The following is a 21608-nucleotide window of genomic DNA, read 5'->3' as shown; positions in this document are numbered from 1 at the left end:
CCCCAAATAGCAAAACTCCTTTACTACTTTAAGTGTCTCATTTCCTAATCTAATACCCTCGACATCACCCAACTTAATTCGACTACATTCCATTATCCTCGTTTTCTTTTTGTTGATGTTCATCTGAAATCCTCCTTTCAAGACACTGTCCACTCCTTTCAACTGCTCTTCAAAGTCTTTTGCTGTCTCTGACAGAATTACAATGTCATCGGCGAACCTCAAAGTTTTTGTTTCTTCTCCATGGATTTTCATACCTACTTCGAATTCTTCTTTTGTTTACTTTACTGCTTGCTCAATATACAGATTGAATAACATCGGGGATAGGTTACAATCCTGTCTCACTCCCTTCCCAACCACTGCTTCCCTTTCATACCCCTTGACTCTTATAACTGCCACCTGCTTTCTGACGAAATTGTAAATAGCCTTTCGCTCCCTGTATTTTACCCCTGCCGCCATCAGAATTTGAAACAGAGTATTCCAGTCAACATTGTCAAAAGCTTTCTCTAAGTCTACAAATGCTAGAAACGTAAGTTTGCCATTCCTTAATCTTTCTTCTAAGATAAGTCGTAGGGTCAGTATTGCCTCAAGTGTTCCAACATTTCTACAGAATGAAAACTGATCTCCCCGGAGGTCGACTTCTACCAGTTTTTCCATTCATCTGTAAAGAATCCGCGTTAGTATTTTGCAGCTGTGACTTATTAAACTGATAGTTCGGTAATTTTCACATCTGTCAACGCCTGTTTTGTTTGGGATTGGAATTATTATATTCTTCTTGAAATCTGACGGTATTTCGCCTGTCTCATACATATTTCTCACCAGATGGTAGAGTTTTGTCAGGACTGACTCTCCCAAGGCCGTCAGTAGTTCTAATGGAATGTTGTCTACTCTCGGGGCCTTGTTTCGACTCAGGAATTAAACATACTACACAGGAATTAAATATACATATTCGAAAATGTCGTCGAGTGTACGTGAGAACACAGAATAAAACTTTGGTAGCAGAAACAGCTGAAAAGAAGAGCATGAAGAAAACAAAACATAACGTTATGTCTGTTAGACGTCACCTGTTGTCAGTTGAGATAACAAAGAAATTAACAACAGAATGTGTGGTGTCATGCCCCACTCGCTAACACCGTAAATGCTGCTAGCAAGAGCCGACATGGAAACAGTAGAGTCTGATAGCGAAGCAGTAAGCATGCTGCAAACTCGGGCCGGTCTAAGCGGCCGAGGCTTGCGCGAGCTTCGTATATATTCACTTGCTGCAGGGCACGCGCTGATGCGGCGCCTCCAATTCCACGCACCATTGGCCACCCTTTTTCTTCACCGCCTTCTCTGCACTCGCATGCCGCCTCTTCGTTCCGGCGTTTCTCGTTACGCCGGAACAGAAAGAAAGTTGTGCAAGCATTCGAACATTTCGCTGATTACTTTGTGTAGTTAAAGAAATCAATTCAGCTGATTAATAAAGGTGTCTACAGTAATGCAACATGAGGCCTATAAAGTCACTCATGGTTTGACAAATTGAAGGGCGTATAGAGCTGATCATGTTCCAATAGCAAATGTTGAAGATTGAGAAAAGGTAGTGCTAAACTATTTACAAAATGTTGGCGAAATAACACTATTCCTCAAAAATGGAAAGACCACGATGACGAGGTAATTGAAGCTGCGTGGATGGCAGCTCAAAAGATATACCAACAAAATGGATGTGTATCGTATAAACCGTAACAAAAATGGTTCAAATGGCTCTGAGCAGTATGGGACTTAACTTCTGAGGTCATCAGTCCCCTAGAACTTAGAACTACTTAAACCTACCTAACCTAAGGACATCACACACATCCATGCCCGAGGCAGGATTCGAACCTGCGACCGTAGCGGTCGCGCGGTTCCAGACTGTAGCGCCTAGAACCGCTCGACCACCCCTGTCGGCGAAACCGTAACACATGGGAAAGATGAGAGGAGACCTTTATCCAGCACCGGACATCTAACACCCAATCATTTCGATAAGAAATTGTAATGTTACAGGGAGACAATTACTGAACTTTACGATATAAAACTTTCATAACTTCTGAACGGGTTCCGTTTGGACGTTCAAAGTGCACGGTTGGCCACGGGTCATGATGGGAATCAGTATGCGCAAGCATGCGTAATTCAGCGACGCAGCCCACTTTCATTTGGATGGGTGCGTCAATAAGCAAATTAGCGCATTTTGGGGACTGAGATACGCATTTCGCGATCGAGAAGTCTCTTCACCCTCAACAGATCACTGTGTTCTGTGCAATGTCCAGTCACAGAATAATCGGTTTAATGTTCTTTGATAGCAGAGAGGCAACCGAACGTTACATGAGGAGGAGAATGTCAATGACAATTGAAAGAAATGGAAAGAGACCAAGGATGCTTCGTGAACAAGATGCAGCAAACAGAATGCTCTACATCTGTTCCCTTGGCAGAATGACTGTGTGGTACAGTCAAATGGAAAGCGAACACCCACCACAACGGAACCATGAGACGATTCTATTCAAAAGTAATCACCACACGCGCTAAGACATTTGTCCCACTGAGAGACACGAGACGATCAATGGCCGATAGTCCACAACTGCAACCACTCTTGCATTTATCAGTCTAACTGAAACCGACCTACACGCATGTTTTTCTTCAGCACGTCAAAAATGTGAAACTTAGACGGTGAGAGATTCGAGCCTTGCGGATGACGTTACAGTGTTTCGCAACTGATTCGCTGAAGCGTAGCCTTTATCCGATTGGTAGGGTGAGGGCGGCCGTTATCGTGAAACGAGATTATTCCGTAGACATCACTCCTGGGCGTTTTTACTTTATGGCGCGTCGCAGTTACTGCAAAGTATCATCAAAGCGCAGCGCATTTGTTGTGGTTCCACGCGTGACGAACTTTACGAGCAGAGGGCCTCTGCAGTCGAAGGAGGAGGTCGTAATGGCCTTACAGGAACTTATGTGAACAACTTTGGATTTCTTCGGCGAGGGAAATGTGGGATGTTTCCACTGTTGGGTTTGCAGTTTGACCTCGGACTGTCGAAATGCAGTCGGATGGAATCACCATGTTGCATGCCCACCTTCATACTGCCAGTCAAACGAAGACAACGCTTCAGCGATTTTGTTGAGAAACACTGCATCATCTTCCGTACAGACAGGATATTTCAGGGTGAGATTTTCACGTCATTGGCAACCTAAAGAAAGACATCTTTGGATGTCGGTTTCAGTCGGACGATGAAGTGAGAGAGTAGGTGCGAATGTAGATTCGCCAGCGGCCGATCGCGCTCTACGAAACAGGAATTGTTCGTTTCGTCTCCCAGTGGGCTAAATGTCTTAAAGCATATGGTGATTACTTTTGAATGGAACCATTCCATGGTTCCGTTGTGGCAGGTGTTTGGTCTTCTTTTAACTGTTCCTTATATATCCAATATTTGCAGATGATGTTGTGAACTTGGAGATATAACATTTCCTCATAATATACGTCCATCATGAACGTATCCAATGATGATGCATTCGATACTTATCAATTAAGGATTTGTGTCCGGAAATAAATATTAATGTTTATAGCAGTTGTCTTCAGAATTTATTTCACACTATCATGCCAATCATATGTTTCCTTAAGAGTAACAAACTTTTCTTCTCCAAGATATGTTCACTATCTGTCAGATAGTTGAGTGGAGATGAATAGCTATACTACGTTCATCATAAAAATAAACCTGATGTAAATAAACACAAGCTCGATAACTGGTTAGAAGCCGGCCGCCCGGAGTGGACGAGCGGTTCTAGGCGCTTCAGTCCAGAACCGCGCTGCTGCTACGGTCGCAGGGCCGAATCCTACCTCGGGTATGGATGTGTGTGATGTCCTTAGGCTAGCTATGTTTAAGTAGTTCTAACGTCTAGGGGACTGATGACCTCAGATGTTAAGTCTCATAGTGTTCAGAGCCTTTTCTTCTTTTCTTTTCAGAAGCCATAGCACACGTACGCTGGTGTTGTTACGCCCTTGGAAGTAGGTCGTACTTATGTGTGAGATATATTATTACTAAGTTACGTTAAATGAAACTTTAAGGTATTCGAATGTATTAACAGTCATCAACGTGTTTCTTAATCACACTTTAGCTATGTAACTTTTATTTAAAAAATCATGTACAATTACGGCCTCTGCACTCTTGTGCTTTGATTGTCGCCCTGTTAATAAGCAGTATGAAAATGGCTGAGGCTGCTTACAGCTCCCTAGTGAACACCTGTGTGGGATACGGGTGAAAAGTGCCGAGAAATAGGTTCTTCTTAATGCTTATCATAAATTTACAGAGATAATCGACTTTAAAGTTTTCCGAGAGACTGCAGTATGTGCCATAAAGAATCACACAACGTTCAGAATATAGCGGTACCGGTAGCGTACCAGATTAATTTTGTGCAGTTCATGGTTCACTGGTTGAAGGCTCACCTGAGTCATTTCTTTCTCGTTCAATTTGTAATACTTACATCTCGTAATGGTAAAATTCATCATCATTTTTTTAATAATGCACGTTGTTTTGTTTCTAATTACATATTGCACGCGAAATTACTGTTTTCATTTCAAATATAAATTTTTAATCAATGATATTTTATGAAAGACTGTTAATAAAGGTTTCTTAAATTACGAAAACATAAAAGTTTAATTTTAAGGCAAAATGAAAAACCAAATACTCCTTATTAGGAATATGTCCATTGTTTTATACCACAGATGTAGATATGTATCGAGAAACATGGAAAACAATCATTCCCACAGCTTACAACATACCATACAAATGCTGCAGTTTTACATTTGCCACTGTACCATTACAATATGAACCCAGCAGAACTGATCTGGAGCCAAGTTAAGGGATTTGGCCCGAGAAATAACAAGGCTGTCAGACGTACTGGAAATAACGCACGCAGCTTCTTTACTCGTCACTGCGGAACGCTGGCGGGATACAGAATGGCACGTCATAAATGTAGTGGAGGAAAAGCGGCACCTGGTTGGCTTCGTGGGTTCTGTTGTTGATCGACTCGCTATCAACGTAGCACATGACAGTATTTCACGGTTCGGATAAGGAAGAAGCTAAGAGATTACCTGACGAGTGACTATAATTAATACCTTCATTGGCTTCAGTATTCAACTGTACGGTGAAATCCCTGCAGTGCGCTTTTGCATCACATGCTTTTGCATTCGCGCTCAGAAAAATTACCGTTAAGAATTTTCATCACTCTTGTTTGTAATTAGAGCGCTATGTAAGGTGAGAACGAGAGCATTTTATGCTTTTCGTCTGGCCATCTAAGAAGCGTGCGGTAGTAGTAGAGTTTTGCCTAATAAATATTATTTCATGCTTTTTAAAAAGTATATGATATTCGAAGCTATATTGTTTGTTTGCTCGTCTCTTTTCACGGTTGAATGTGTCAGCAAAGCTGTTGTCCCGCGTTATCGCTCACTCTATGTGCGTGTAACACAGCATAAAATCCTTATGATCGTACTTGACTGTGCTGGTCACAGCTTGGTTTTAGCTCCACATGAAACGAAAGCCAATGAGGTTTAAGCAAATGCAGAAGAATGCACGGCGTAATGTTTACATATGGTTTATTGTTATGATGAACGAAGTATAGTCAATATACCTCAAATTTGGGTCCCTGGGCACGGTTGTCTGTGTTCTGTCATAATTTCTTTCGGATACAACTTTCAGCGAATCTTAAAGGTGCTTACATCTGCTGGATATTTGCAGAAGCTTAAGTTTTTAATGTTCCGCAGAAAAGTACAGCTCGTATTTGCCATCTTCGCACCCTGCTCCCTCTCTCGACGCCAGCTTCTTAGTTAGGCAGCACGCACAACACGTCAGCAGGTGACTGCGCGCCAGGTGTTCCTGCCCCAGACGCCCCGCTCACTGAACTGGCACTGCGGCGGTGTGCAGGCGCGCCAGCACTGTCCTCTCCTGGCACTCGCTGCCCGCGCCGAAAGTGGAGTTAAGAGGCGCAGTGTCGTCGTTTAATAACCCTTCCAGCCTATTCTGATCGGCAGTTTTGCAAACGCCAGTATACCTAACACCTTGCTCACATTCTATGTAAGAGAAACGTTGTTTGCAGTTTCGTCGCCAGTACTCAGGGCAAAACATTGTACCAGGTGGTCGTATGCAAAGTACACAAGCGGCAAGACGCAGTCAATACCTTCGCTGCGCAGTGCCGATGGTACTGTTACCGACGTCTGTGCCGCTAAAGCGGAGATATTGAGCGCAATTTTCCGAAATTCCTTCACCAGGGAAGACGAATGGAATATTCCAGAATTTGAAACACGAACAGCTGCTGGCACGAGTTTCTTAGAAGTAGATACCTTAGGAGTTGCGAAGCAACTCAAATCGCTTGATACGGGCAAGTCTTCAGGTCCAGATTGTATATCGATTAGCTTCCTTTCAGACTACGTTGATGCAGTAGCTCCCTACTTAGCAATCAAATACAACCGCTCGCTCACCGATAGATCTGTACCTACAGATTGGAAAATTGCGCAGTTCGCACCAGTGTTTAAGAAGGGTAGTAGGAGTAATCCATCGAACTACAGACCTATATTATTGACGTCGGTTTGTAGTAGGTTTTTGGAGCATATACTGTATTCAAACATTATGAATCACCTCGAACGGGACGATCTATTGATACGTAATCAGCACGGTTTCAGGAAACATCGTTCTTGTGCAATGCAGCTAGCTCTTTATTCGCACGAAGTAATGGCCGCTATCGACAGGGGATATCAAGTTGATTCCGTATTTCTACATTTCCGGAAAGCTTTTGACACCGTTCCTCACAAGCGACTTCTAATCAAGCTGCGGGCCTATGGGGTATCGTCTCAGTTGTGCGACTGGATTCGTGATTTCCTGTCAGGAAGGTGGTAGTTCGTAGTAATAGACGGCAAATCATCGAGTAAATCTGAAGTGATATCACGTGTCCCCAGGGAAGCGTCCTGGGACCTCTGCTGTTCCTGATCTATATAAATGACCTGGGTGACAATCTGAGCAGTTCTCTTATGTTGTTCGCACATGATGCTGTAATTTACCGTCTAGTAAGGTCATCCGAAGACCAGTATCAGTTGCAAAGCGATTTAGAAAAGATTGCTGTATGGTGTGGCAGGTGGCAGTTGACGCTAAATAACGAAAAGTGTGAGGTGATCCACATGAGTTCCAAAAGAAATCCGTTGGAATTCGGTTACTCGATAAATAGTACAATACTCAACTGTCAATTCAACTAAGTAGCTGGGTGTTAAAATTACGAACAACTTCAGTTGGAAAGACCACATAGATAATATTGTGGAGAAGGAAAGGTTGCTTTTCATTGGCAGGACACTTAGAAGGTGCAACAAGTCCACTAAAGAGACAGCTTACACTACACTCGTTCGTCCTCTGTTAGAATATTGCTGCGCGGTGTGGGATCCTTACCAGGTGGGATTGACGGAGGACATCGAAAGGGTGCAAAAAAGGGCAGCTTGTTTTGTATTATCACGTAATAGGGGAGAGAGTGTGGTAGATATGATACGCGAGTTGGGATAGAAGTCATTAGAGCAAAGACGTTTTTCGTCGCGGCGAGAACTATTTACGAAATTTCAGTCACCAACTTTCTCTTCTGAATGCGAAAATATTTTGTTGAGCCCAACCTACACAGGTAGGAACGCTCATCAAAATAGAATAAGAGAAATCACAGCTCGAACAGAAAGGTTTAGGTGTTCGTTTTTCCCGTGAGCTACTCGGGAGTGGAATGGTAGAGAGATAGTATGATTGTGGTTCGATGAACCCTCTGCCAAGCACTTAAATGTGAATCATGTAGACGTAGATGTGGTTATAATTTAACCCCTAAGTGGAACATCCAAAAAATGTTAACACACAAGATACACCTGGATCCTCGGGACCCAGATAAATTTTTAACAGGTTTCAGAACAACGAAGTTGATAAATTTTAAATATTAACTATTTAATATGGTAGTATTATTGCTAATACAAAACTAGTTTCATTATTTCTGGCCATCTCTTTCAGAAACTATATAAGTAGACAGTGAAGTAGTTAAAGCACAAAAAGTGAAAAACATGCATTTGTCAAGTCGTACTCATGAACTACAAACATTAACCTATATAACTGAAATTACACATTTACAATCAAAATGGACTGTTTTTCAAAGCTGTAAACCAAAAGAAAAGTTCAAATACAGCATAAAGATTTCCGAAGGCATAGCTTCTGGGAAGCATCTATGGTAACATTTTCAGCCGAATGACATACCTTATTTATGAAAATCGTAAAAAGTAGCAGCAGTTGCTTAAAAATCTCAGGTCTTAGATATGTTATTGTTTTTACCAGTTAAATTCAGTATTTTTACTAGTAAAAGCCACCAAAACGCTTTGAGGACAAAACACTGGAATATTCCAAACACAATGGTGGTCGACATCTGGCATAGTCTCGTGGTGCTTTCCTAACTTCCTTAGATGGACACATTGAGCACCTTTTTCTCTTACATTCAGTAGCAGAAGCCCCTTGGCGTGCTTGGGATGTATCTGGTGCCTTTCTGACATCTTTTCTCAGAAATGGAGAATCCAGTCTTCTTTTCATATGGCCAGTTACAAGCGCTATTCCTAGTTGAATGAGGAATTCTCGACGAGTCACATAATTGTTGTCTTCTTTGCCGTGGATGTGTAAAATTTTGTGTTATACAGCCAGAGTGTCCATAAATTGAGGAAGCCACATTTCTGCCTTTCGCTGTAGAAAAGTTTTATGGTAGCTCAATCTTATTCCTTCTTATAGTGCTTTATAAGTCAAATGTCATTTGGAAAACTCATTGACTGGTTGTACAGTCACGCTTCTGTTGCTTCCTCTAATTGGTTCAACCAACCGCATGACAACTGCTGTTGAAGTGAGCATACGCTGTGGGGTGGTTACAGCTGATTTTCCACTATCAATTTTGGCATTCAAACAGTAATGCATTTTGGCATCAGCCAGGATGAATAATTTTTTCATATTTCCTTGGCTTGGAAGGAATGTACACCCTGAATGCTCATCTGCCACTGAATACAACAAGCATTCCGTCCACGGTGACGTATTCTCCAACTGAATAGTTTTCTTGGCAAGCTTTTACAAATTAATTGAATAGTCAAGGGATGTGGTACAGTTTTTCTCTGGCTTTTCTGGCATCACATGTTGCTGAAGCATCAAAACGAAGACAAAATAAAAATAATAGGCGTTTCAAGGGCATAGTTGTTCTACAAATTGGTCTACCCGTGCCATTTGTGGCATATAAACCATCCAGATCTTTATTGTTTGATTTGAAGGCTCCCCAGAGATAACAAAGAGGGGTTCTTTGACGTATACTGGGTGTTGTTGACCATTTAAACCTGTTCCTCCCATAGATATTATTCGCACCTGATTGCTGTCATCAGCAGCCGGCCGCTGTGGCCGAGCGGTTCTAGGCGTTTCAGTCCGGAACCGCGTTGCTGTTACGGTCGCAGGTTCGAATCTTGCCTCGGGCATGGATGTGTGTGATGTCCTTAAGTTAGTTATGTTTAAGTAATTCTAAGTCTAGGGGACTGATGACCTCAGAGGTTAAGTCCCATATTGCTCAGAGCCATTTTTTTCTGGCATCAGCGTTTTCATCACTTTTAGTTTCATGTTCTTCAGTTTCACAATCGCTGTCACTTCTTCTTATATCATCAATATCACTGTCCACTGGTTCGCTCTGAGTATCGATGATATCTTCCTCACTAGTTTCTAGGAAATCTGGCACAATAAATCCAAAATATTGCAAGTGCTCTTAAGAAAAAAAAACTTTCACTGCAGGTACAACTGGAACCTTGGGACCAGTGTGCTGTTATAGATGCAATACTAGCAAAGACACACCTGTGACAATGTTGTGGGCTGGCAGCCAACTGTATTCTGGGAGAGTACATACGTGTGCAAGTCAGTGCTGCTGCACACATTGCAGTGTTGGAAAAAATAAATTCCTCTGGGGTCTCTAGGACCAGTTATGGGTTAAGTGCAGATGTTAACACAGGCCCAGTGTGGGCAGTAATTGTCGTATGGTAGCGAAACTTGGTAGATTTGCTAATGCGTTCACTCGAAACCGACCTATGTTGTAAAACATTAGTTCTAATTTTGGCCTTCAGGTGCAAATCTGGTGTTGTTCACCGTTTGTTTGCCGGTATGACATCCAGGCTGTCATTTTACTAGCCATAACGTGAGGGAACAGTACGGCTGTCGAGCAGAGAGACCGTGTGCTGGTAGTGAAACTGTTTTATGCGAACAGCGGCAATAACAGCGCTGCACTGAGAGTGTATCGCCGACTGAAGGGTCTGAGGAGAAGCCTGAAGCCATTGAATGATTTTAAGAACGTGATGACGAAATTCGAAAACTCGGGTTATCTTGGTATGGCACCTGGAAGGGGAAGGTGTCCTATACCGATGATGGCGCTGCTGTTGCTGTCATTGACATTGCAACACTGCAAAACGTGCCCCAGGTAGTGCCACTGTTCGTGCAGTGTCACGAGAATTGTTCATCCCGTCGTCAACAGAACGTAAAGTAGTGCAGCTGTATTACACTGGTACCTGTCCAAAGTCGGGACGGTGCAGCAGCTGAAACCCCATGATCCGCAACAATGTTCTGGATTTGCTCTTCAGTTTCTGGCACTGATCCAAGTTGATGACACGCGGCCACGCAATATTCTACTGCGTACGGAGGCACATTTTACACTACAGGGAGCAGCGAATACATAGGACTGCCGAATTTGGGATACTGTCAAACTGCGTGTTCTACACGAAGAGCCACTGCACTGGTCGTGTGTGACTCTGTGGTGTGCATTCCATAGCACCTTCATTCTCGGTCCGTCCGAGAGGCCTGTAAACTGTACTATGACGTCTGCATTTTATAGAGACCTCCTAGTAAAGCGTAGGACTCCTTCTTTGGAAGAGCGCAACTGTGTAGAAGCCACTGTTTTCGTGCAAGATGGGGCAACACCTCATATCGGTCGCCAAGTGACAGAGCTGCATAATGAAACCTTTCACGAACGTGTTATCACCAGAGGTTTTCCACATGCATAGCCTACAAGATATGTTGATCTGAATCCGTCACTTTTTGGCTCTGCGGATACCTAAAAGAACGCATTTGACAGGGAGGAAGGCCAATATAAAGGAACACGTTCAGATTTCATCGGTACGGCTACGGAGCAACTCTTGATCACGTAATTTTACGGATCCAACACCTCATTGACGTCTGCGATGCTCATATTAAAGAAATAGTGTAAGTAGCGGTTTCGGCATTATGCCTTTCTCACTTGTTTTACTTTTTCTGTCCAGCTCTCGTTCCTAAACCATTACATATTTATAACTCTTTCTTGCGTTCCGAGCGCCAGATTTTCATCTGGTAGCCAAAATTATAACTATTTCTTTCGGCCTGAATCGGTTTCGCATTAACGCATTAGAATGTAAGGTTAGACGGTGATAGAATATCCGTAGCCCACACTGGTTCTCAGTTAGGAGGTGCACTTTAATAACCACCCAGTACATACGACACGACACATAACCAGGAACACCAAATACTAACGTGTACATAAATTATTTAGTCAAGAAAAGGTTTCAGACCCTACCTACTAACAGTGCATGAACTTTCCGCAATTTTCAAGGCTTTACTTGGCAGTGAATTTACTTTCCAACACAAAAAAATAACTTGAAATTCTAAAAACAAATATCACCTCCCTCATGTAGAAGATATGCACCCAAACATCTGGCGAACTCTGAGTAAGCTTTGCTCTTTGGGTCTGATTTTGTGTAGCGCAATCTAAGGTATGGAATCACGATGTAAGAAAGAAATCTTTAGCAGATGCGTTTAAGTCGGCCATCATTGTCATCACGCAGACATGAAAATTCACATACAATATACTCAGTCGATAGCATGAAAAGCTTATCGGAGCATTTACATAACTGGAGTATGCTACACCTGAAGAGGGCAAGATGCGGTGTCGAGTCAGAAAGCATCGTTTGTTCCGTCCATGCGGCTTCTATTGCACAATATGTTAGACAATGGGCATTACACTGGCTTAGGACTGTTCTTGCCTGTACAGCTTCTATAATCATGCCATGGAAGTAGACGTGTCAAACTTCCATACTGTGACGGGAGCTGTTCCATCCACCCATTTAAACTGATGATCCAAAAAATTATGTTCACCTGTGCAATAGCTCGTTTCTCCTCATTTGGATCGCAGTATAGAATTGATTGGCAGATTTTAGGAAGTATGTGGCATTAGATTTATACGCACAGGCATACATTTCCCGTCAGTTACACGCTGGCGGTTTGTGGCGTGCCAGATGCGTTCCACTGCATTAGATGGGCAGGATTTGGTGGCCAAGAGGTCACCGCGAATTTACTATCACGCTCCTCAAACCACTGCAACACGACATGTGCCACGGACAGTTATTCTACTAGAAGAGGCCGTCACCGTCAAGGTGAACATCAAGTATGAAAATATGGAAATAGTCCATAATAATGTTCATGTTGTCCACATTTGTCATGGTGCGGTAGTTCACTACCATAGGCCAGACGGAAACCTAAATACATGTTATCCATAACAAAACCGCGCCCATCGGCCTGCATCCGTCGCGCGATGCGTGTTTCGAGCAGCCGTTCTCCTGGTCATCCCTGCGACAGCCTGGGCTATCCGCGTGACACGCACGCACCTGCGGTGTCCGACTGAGAGCGCCGATACACTTCGCTAGCGTTAGCGGAAGTTGACGAAGGTTACCAATGGTCATGACAGAAGCGTGACGGCTTCTCCGTAGCCAAGGCGGATTCCACACGCCTGCGCTCACTTGCACATCAGTTGTGGATTTGCAGTGGGCATATGCGCGATGCGCTTCGTTTAGCACCAGAGGTGGGCGAAATTTAGACGAATGACGAATAACGAATGGAGATAAATTGCTGTTCGTTATTCGCCAATAATAAACATTACATAAATAAAAATACTTACTCGTCGTCTGTCAATAAAATTGTTAACAATAATAGAAAAATTTGAAATCCAGTTACATTTATAGCTGTAATTTATTAAACGAGTATACTTTTCTTTTAAATTTCTTTTTTTGAAACGTCTCATCAGAACACTATTTGATTTACGGAGATTTGCCATTGTGACGCTAAAGGAAATATATTCTACACATGCAGTGCACACCTGAATTGGTTTTTACTAGTGGCTTCGAAGTATGACTTTCAGTTCATAATCTTTTTCAGAAAAGAATTGAGAAATAATCAATTGCGCTGTAGTTCTTGGCAAACAATTCGTTGTGATTCCACTTTTTTTTCAAATGACATTCCAAATTGTTGTGGTTGGCAGGAGAGCCAACCCCTTGGTACTAAAGGAGGCCGAAATACACGCGTTTTAGCTCACGCAGGCTGGCGTGAGGTCTGGAACAGGACAAGGGAATTAGAAAAAACGGACGTAGCTGGTGGAATACTTAACTTTAATCCATTAACGGAGAACGTCGCTCTTTATGGTACATGATTCACAATATCAATAGTACGGATACTGGCGCCTTGCTAGGTCGTAGCAAATAACGTAGCTGAAGGCTATGCTAACTATCGTCTCGGCAAATGAGAGCGTATGTAGTCAGTGAACCGCCGCTAGCAAAGTCGGCTGCACAACTGGGGCGAGTGCTAGGAAGTCTCTCTAGACCTGCCGTGTGGCGGCGCTCGGTCTGCAATCACTGATAATGGCGACACGCGGGTCCGACGTATACTACCGGACCGCGGCCGATTTAAAGGCTACCACCTAACAAGTGTGGTGTCTGGCGGTGACGCCACACAAATAAAATCTTCTTTTTACGTCGTAATGTCATTCGAATCTAGCGGCCCCATTTCTTTTACATTTCTTTGGCTATTATACGTCTGAAGTTTGTTGTAACCCTCTCTTGGCCATATACAGCAATAAAGGCGACCTAATTTTTTATATGGTGGGTAAGACTTTGATGCAACAATTGCAGGTGCTATAGAAAGTCGAAAAAGTCTTCCATTTGTCTCTTCACACTTCCACAGTACTCAAGTTGCAAATGTGCTACAATATTACGAACTCTTTTATAAACACGAATCCAATGTGTACTTCGAAATTTTTGAAACTCGATGCCTTGCATAATTGCATGTACAGATATCGGATCGAAAAACTGTTCCATATTGTAGGGGCAGACTCACTCAGAGTTAATACTAAAACACTTTGGATGAGTCTGGGCGTCCAGTAGCATTCCAGGAGAATTTAGATTAAATGTCTGGTGATGTCAATCGTCAGGAACCACCGAGTTCTTGCTTGGTTTACTCATTTGGTAGCACCGTAACCACGAATTGTGTAATTATGCTGAGGAGACACGCATATCCGATAGTATTAGCAAACTAAAAAACTGTTTTGAAGACTGGGAGTTTTCGTCGGCTGCATTCTCATCGTCGGCTGCTTACGTAGAGTTCTTGGGCCATGTTATCAGTGGGAAGGTGAGACGTATTGGCAGGTGCGAAAACAGACGAAGGGGGCCGAGTCTGTAGCGCAGTAGGGCTGTAACACAGTAGCTGCTGCCAATAAAACGGTGACGTGCACCGAGGCGCGTTCACGGGTCCGCCGCCACATCCAGCTGCCTCAGCGCCGCCAGTTGTGAGAGGACTGTCCCATGGAGGCACTTGTTGAAGCAGCCAGACTTCCCTTGCATCCTGAAACAAATTCCGTGTTGACTTTCGACAGATTATTGGACTTGGGGGACTTTCCAATTCTGCACGGACGAACAATATGTCTCCAAATTTATAGCTATCTCTTTGTGGCACATTATTTTGAAGAGTATCAATTTATGACGGCTATCGCGAATTTATCTCGAATATCCATCGGACGACTTAAAATTCTCCGTTCTTCATTTCTTTGCCAGATAGTATTCTATAAACCGCCTAGTCCGAGACAGTCAGTCTTTGAAGGTTCTCTTATAGTTTATTAAACTCCTTTCTCCACAAGGACGCATTAAATCTCCAGGTATACAAACGCTTCATCTCCTACAGTGACGCGCGGCATCGGTACTCCCTTCTTTGATATCGGACTCTTTTTACTGACGAAAGCCAACGGTATAACTGGATTGAAGGTTTTTTTGTCAATTGTAAACGAAGCTGACGATTGTATTCCGTTCTGACACTGCCAAATTAAATCTTTTTAGTCTGTTCTGTTCAGAATATGTCCAAATGTCAGTGTGATTTTAGCAGCTGATTGGAAGCGAAGATTGATTCATCAGCTACACATATCAAAAAAAGTTTTGTGTCACCCCGGTTCCCAGAACACCTGAAGATAGGCGTTCCCCTAGGGTATTGTATCATAGACACAGTCCCTTTGACTGTTCAGAGATGTCACTAAACCCGCCCAGATATGTAAACAACCACGCATGAGCAGCGTCTATTAGACGGAGAGGGTCCGATAGCCGATCAGTTCCAGTCATTCCACCAGGAAGGAGGTATACGGCTCGTGTTATCTGTAGTTCAACCGTGCCTACACGGTCAATACCGCGGTTCTTTTGCGTCCGCATCGCTACTTCGTGCCAGAAAGGGCTCTCAGCAAGGGAAGTGTCCAGGCGTCTTGGAGTGAACGAAATCGATGTTGTTCGGACATGGAGGAGATACACACAGACAGGAACTGTCGATGACATGCCTCGCTCAGGCCGCCCAACAGATCATGGCTCGGAGGAACCCTGACAGCAACGCCACCAGGTTGAATAATGCTTTTCGTGCAGCCACAGGACGTCATGTTACGACTCAAACTTTGCGCAATAGGCTGCATGATGGGCAACTTCACTCCCGATGTCCATGGCCAGTTCCATCTTTGCAACCACGACACCATGCAGCGCGGCACACATGGGCCCAACAACATGCCGAATGGACCTCTCAGGATTGGCATCACGTTCTCTTCACCAATGAGTGTCACATATGCCTTAACCCAGACAACGCGGAACAACCTGGTCAGGGTAAACGCCTTAGACACAATGTTCAGCGAGTGCAGCAAGGTGGAGGTTCCCTGCTGTTTTGGGGCGGCATTATGTGAAGCCGACGTACGCCGCTGCTGGTCAGGGAAGGCACCGTAACGGCTGTACGATACGTGAATGCCATCCTACGACCGATAGTGCAACCATATCGGCAGCATATTGGCGAGACTTTCGTCTTCATGGACGACAATTCGCGCCACCATCGTGCACATCTTGTGAAAGACTTCCTTGAGGATAACGACATCGCTCGACTGCAGTGGCCAGCATGCTCCCCAGATATGATCCGTATCGGAAATGCCTGACAGATTGAAAAGGGCTTTCTATTGACGACATGATCCACCACCCACTCTGAGGGATCTACGCCGAAACGCCGTTCAGGAGTGGGACAGTCTAGACCAACAATGTCTTGATGAACTTGTGGACACTATGCCACAACGAATACAGGCATGCGTCAATGCAAGATAAATTGGTATTAGAGGTACCAGTGTGTACAGCAATTTGGACTACCACCTCTGAAGGTCTCACTGTATTGTGGTACGACATGCAATGTGTGGTTCTCATGAGCAATAAAAATGGCAGAAATGATGTTTATTTTTATCTCTATTCCGATTTTCTGTACAGGTTCCGGAACTCTCGGGACTGAGGTGATGCAATTTTTTTTAATGTGTGTATTATTTCACGGAAATATATAGTTCCACAATTAAAATAATGATCTTCAATAAATTCAGTGTTCGGTTATCACTTGAATTTTCGTTCTACTGTGGTAACGGTCTATGGAAAACATTGAAAATCGACAACTACAAAGAAATTCTAAATGCGTTTGAACGCCTGCCGAGTGCTGCTACATTGTGCCGAAGCTGTGTAGGTAGGGTCTATGTTTCCTTACGTGCATGGCGAGGCCGCGTGGCAGTCTTCTGTCACGATACAGCCTTCGACCTAACTCCTGCTTGCACCATCCCTCAATCGTTTTCCACAGGATTTCGCGACAGCGGCACACAAAGAATCCACCAGCTTTCACATTCCCCAGTCACCATTCCGCAACAACGTCTCTCTCCGCGGATTCACTTACGTCGGTGGATTTCTCCATTTCCGTTAATGGACTTTCCTTGCCGAATGACGTAGTGGAACTCAATCCCGCGGTGGCCATGGCCATCATGTTTTGTCTCATCAGTGTGTCTACTGCAGGACTCATAAACGAGGAAAAATATTTTATGAATAGTGTCGCAATGCGCTGTAAACAAATGTTTTTCTCATTTTCCTAATTTAAAAGTTCGCTATGCCAGTGGATTTCATAGAATGGTAAATGTGAACGGTAAGTTGCTGTGTTTCTAAAAAATGGTTCAAATGGCTCTGAGCACTATGAGACTTAACTTCTGAGGTCATCAGTCCCCTAGAACTTAGAACTACTTAAACCAAGCTAACCTAAGGACATCACACACGTCCATGCCCGAGGCAGGATTCCAACCTGCGACCGTAGCGGACTCGCGGTTCCAGACTGTAGCGCCTAGAACCGCTCGGCCACCTCGGCAGGCTGTTGTGTTTCTGAGCGATTCTGTTATTCAGAAGGAAAGAGCTGCAGCGGTAGCAAAATGGTCCGCAAATTGTAAGACGGCCGCCTGTGCGACTGAATGTGAAAAACGACAGCGCCTACTCTCTCTCTCTCTCGCTCTCTCTCTCTCCCCCCCCCCCCCCTTTCTCTATGTCTGGCACTTTGCATCGCGGCCAGTTGGCATGAGGAGGAAAAAGTAACTGTATTTATACGTATGTATTTTTAGCATGTTTTTATGCTGCAATTAATTTTAAAGAACAGTTACACAACGTTACAATACAAAATACGGACACCGAGTTGTTGCTCAGTTACATTGAATTATTGCAATACAGGCGTAATAACTGATACACAGTAAAGAGATAGTACACCGTAAGCTGCTGTCACTATTGTTAGACATGACGGCAAAGATATGTATGATGAAATTCGACTCTTCGAAGAAAAGATTGCTGATGTCTGTGACGCCGGCCGCGGTGGTCTCGCGGTTCTAGGCGCGCAGTCCGGAACCGTGCGACTGCTACGGTCGCAGGTTCCAATCCTGCCTCGGGCATGGATGTGTGTGATGTCCTTAGGTTTAGTTAGGTTTAAGTAGTTCTAATTTCTAGGGGACTAATGACCACAGCAGTTGAGTCCCATAGTGCTCAGAGCCATTTGAACCATTTTTTTGTCTGTGACGCATCGGGAAATGTCATAGCCTTGTTGTACTCTGCGCCACTGGTTGATGATGTCAGAAATACCTCCTACGAAAGGAGGATGTCAGGTGGCTGCATAAATATATAAATAAATAAAATAATAAAAGTGAAGGTGGATTAAGGTCTGGCTATCTAGCTAGCCCCCTGCGGTCCTGCGTGACCAATACATTTAGAAAGTAAGGAACTGTGAGACGGTGTCGCACTGTGGCCAAGAAGTGAGCGATTACTCCATCGTGCATGAACCACATTCTCGAAAGGTAGGCCAGACTAACTTCTTTCAAGAATTAAGGGAAAGGAGCATACAGGTAACGCAAGTGTTGCTTTCCTGAACGTATTGGCTGTAGTATGTGTGGGCTTATAAGAGAATGGTCGATAGCACTGCATCAAATTTGATACGATACTCTTGTTGATTTCCCTCGAAGTTGTGTGCCGTGGGGATTTTCTTCAGCCCTGTAGTGCATATTCTGTCAATTAACTATACCATCCCCTGTGAAATAGGTTTCACGGTTAAAGAGGATTGTACTTGTAAAATGGTGCTCTTTGATTTTATCACACAATGAAATTATTGACTTTAGTGTCCTGGCAGTAACGCTAACACTTTTAGCATGCACAAAGGATGGATTTGGTTTCTACGCATTACTTGCTTGTCAGATACATGGGGAATTTATAATATAGTTCTGAAAAACTTGGTGCGTCTTCATCGATTCTCCGCAACAGAAAACGACGTCTTGTTCGTCGTAAGTAGTAGTGAGCACACTGGTCTCGCATTCAGGAGGACGACGACTCGAATCCGCTTCTGATCATCCAGAGTTAGGTTTCCCGTGATCTCCGTAAGTCGCTTGTGGTAGATGCCGGTGTGTTTCCTTTGAAACGGCAAGGTCAGCTTCATTCCTCGTACTTCCCTTATCCGAAGTTCAGCCGTCCATGTGTAATGACTTCGTTGTCAATGGCAGGTTGAACACCAATCCTCTGAAATACGCAATTTACGCTTTGTGCACAATCAGCCGCCCACTGACGTGTTTGAGTTCTGTGTTCATGTGTGCTATTGGTTCTTAATTAAAGGAGAGCAGATTCTGTGAGTTGGTTATTGTCTTCTTGAATTGCTGAACGTAACGTCATTTATGTGCCAGATGCTGTGGTGCTCTCCTTTGGCGCTAAATACTCATTTGTCAGCCATTTGTATTGAATATTCTTTACAGCAGGTTAACTTGCGATATGAATATGATATGGACCTTTTAGCTTGCTGAAATTGTAATTCAAGCACTTGTTTTGGAACTGTAACTAGTGTAGGTTGCGAAATTTGTGTTAGTGGTTTGTTTAAACATTTAAAGGCATTAATTTGAGAGTGCTGTAGCTGGAGCTAGACCAGCCAGAATCTGTCAGTGTGTGACATCTCTCCACCAGCAACAACTCTCCCCAAACCGCAGTTATCGCCACATCTTCTAGTAGAGTGTGGTATTGGGTTGGTGGGAGGCGTGCACACTTAACTGGTACAAATTTTAGTTTTAGAAAATCGTGGAATTGCAAGTTTTTGGTTTTAGTAATTTTTTGGGGTGTATTTATCCTTATATGTGCTCCTTTTATTCCTTTGTGTTGTATAATCGCATCAAAAGACGTGCCTGTCACCACAGAGCTGAGGAAAGAGGCACTGCGTTATGAATTTACAGTTAGAGGGTGCGAGGCTTCCGGAAGTGCTTGGGAGTTAACGTGGCAGCTGCGCGGTCGTCCCGCCGAATGACAGCACAAGTGGTAAACGGTACTGCCAGTTAGCCCTATGCTGTATGGTAGGGTAGTGCAGTTGAGAGACAGACTAAGCTTAATAGTTTATTTTTTATTTTATTTTAGGCGTTCGATCTGTAAGAACTTCCTATCGGCGGAGAAACGTATCGGTTACTTGAGAGAAACTATTCTGTCGTCCAGTATTGCGGTATTTTGTTAGAAGATCACGTGAGGAGGATACAGGATTCGGTACGATTTATGTGTTTGGAATTGACCGAACAGGAAATCGTGGGTAACATCTTGGAAGCCAGGCATCACAATTATCGTTCAAGACTACCTTCTGTGAACGACCGGCTAATTATGAGCAATTAGAGAAAGTAATCATCGAGGTAGTGGCGGTTAGGCATGCTGAGAGGACGTGAATAGATACTAGGGTGAGTGGTAGTGAATGGTACAAGGAAAAGGTACCAGACGCTAGAGTGGGCTGGACAGATGTTAGATGTTACAGGTGCTAGCAGAAAGGTCATTAAGCGAAGAATTGCTCTCACCGTCAAAGGGGGGAGGGGAGCATGTCACGTAAGGGGAAGGGCGGAGCCGCAAGGAAGAGGGGTGGGGGCGTTCAAATCGGATCATGTCAACATCAGGGTCCAATGCACCGTATATGTGTGCAACTAATAATGGAGAGCCAATGTGCATGCTGTCAGACTCATGGAGATCGTACAGCCTGATTAGTGAAGTTTGGTACATAACTTTGTGCAGAACTTAGTGGTGACAAGGCGCAAGTCAAAGTAGCGTTCTTCCTCGATACATCGACAGTTCATCCGCCTACAGATTAGACTTTACGTGACACGAACTACACGTTCCGTGTGGCTCACAAGTTCTTATAGGATTGCTCGTTTGCTTGATCCAAGGGAGAGCATCACAAACATGCTAAAAAAATTTAACTGGCGGATGCTTGAAGATAGACGCAAACTGTCCTGTCAAAGCCCACTTATAACGTCTCAAGACCTAGGTTTAAGGGGCGAATCCAGAGATATACTACGACCCCGTTCCCATCGTTCTCGTGCGCCTCACGAGAACAGGATTAGCCTAATTACACGATACTTAGAGAAATTTAAGTTACAATTCTTTCTGCCCTCAACATGTGAATGAAATTGCTTTATTCGAAAACATCCTCCGTCTTGCAGTGGTTTGGGGAGTATGGATGTACATGCCGATAATTTTTCCCATATACTCGTAGTTTTCTTTTTCAGAATGTACGCCCAACTTAGACCATTCGTCCGAGAATCACAAAATTTAGTGTAAATATTTATTATTTCTCGCAGGTCCTCACTGAGAAAGGACTTTGATAAGATCAGCCTGTAAGGAGCTGAGAGGGCTATTAATTGATATAACTGAGGAATGCGAGAAGATACTGTCAAAAAATCCTAGATAAATGAATTTTGGAGGGAACATTGTTTGTGTAACACAGCCGTCCACTTAGAAAGGATTCTGAAAAGCTCAGGCTCTCGGGTGATGGAAGAGGGGCTCAATTATTTCCAAGCAACGAATAATTTAATTAACATTGAGTAACGCACCAGTTAACTCACACAGCCACAGTTCCGCCACTTGTTGACGAGAATAAGGTCTATTTTTACTACGGTTATCG

General features: G+C 43.7%; 1 protein-coding gene across 1 annotated transcript in view; it reads right to left on the bottom strand.

The window, feature by feature from the left end:
* LOC126282305 (odorant receptor Or2-like) overlaps nt 1–21608 on the bottom strand; it is a 211952-nt gene that overhangs the window by 17964 nt on the left and 172380 nt on the right. The gene's annotated exons all lie outside the window — the stretch shown is intronic.

Source organism: Schistocerca gregaria, chromosome 7, assembly GCF_023897955.1.
Source record: "Schistocerca gregaria isolate iqSchGreg1 chromosome 7, iqSchGreg1.2, whole genome shotgun sequence".
Lineage (NCBI taxonomy): Eukaryota > Metazoa > Arthropoda > Insecta > Orthoptera > Acrididae > Schistocerca > Schistocerca gregaria.
The sequence above is the reverse complement of the archived record's forward strand: the minus strand, read 5'-3'. Positions and strand labels throughout refer to the sequence as shown.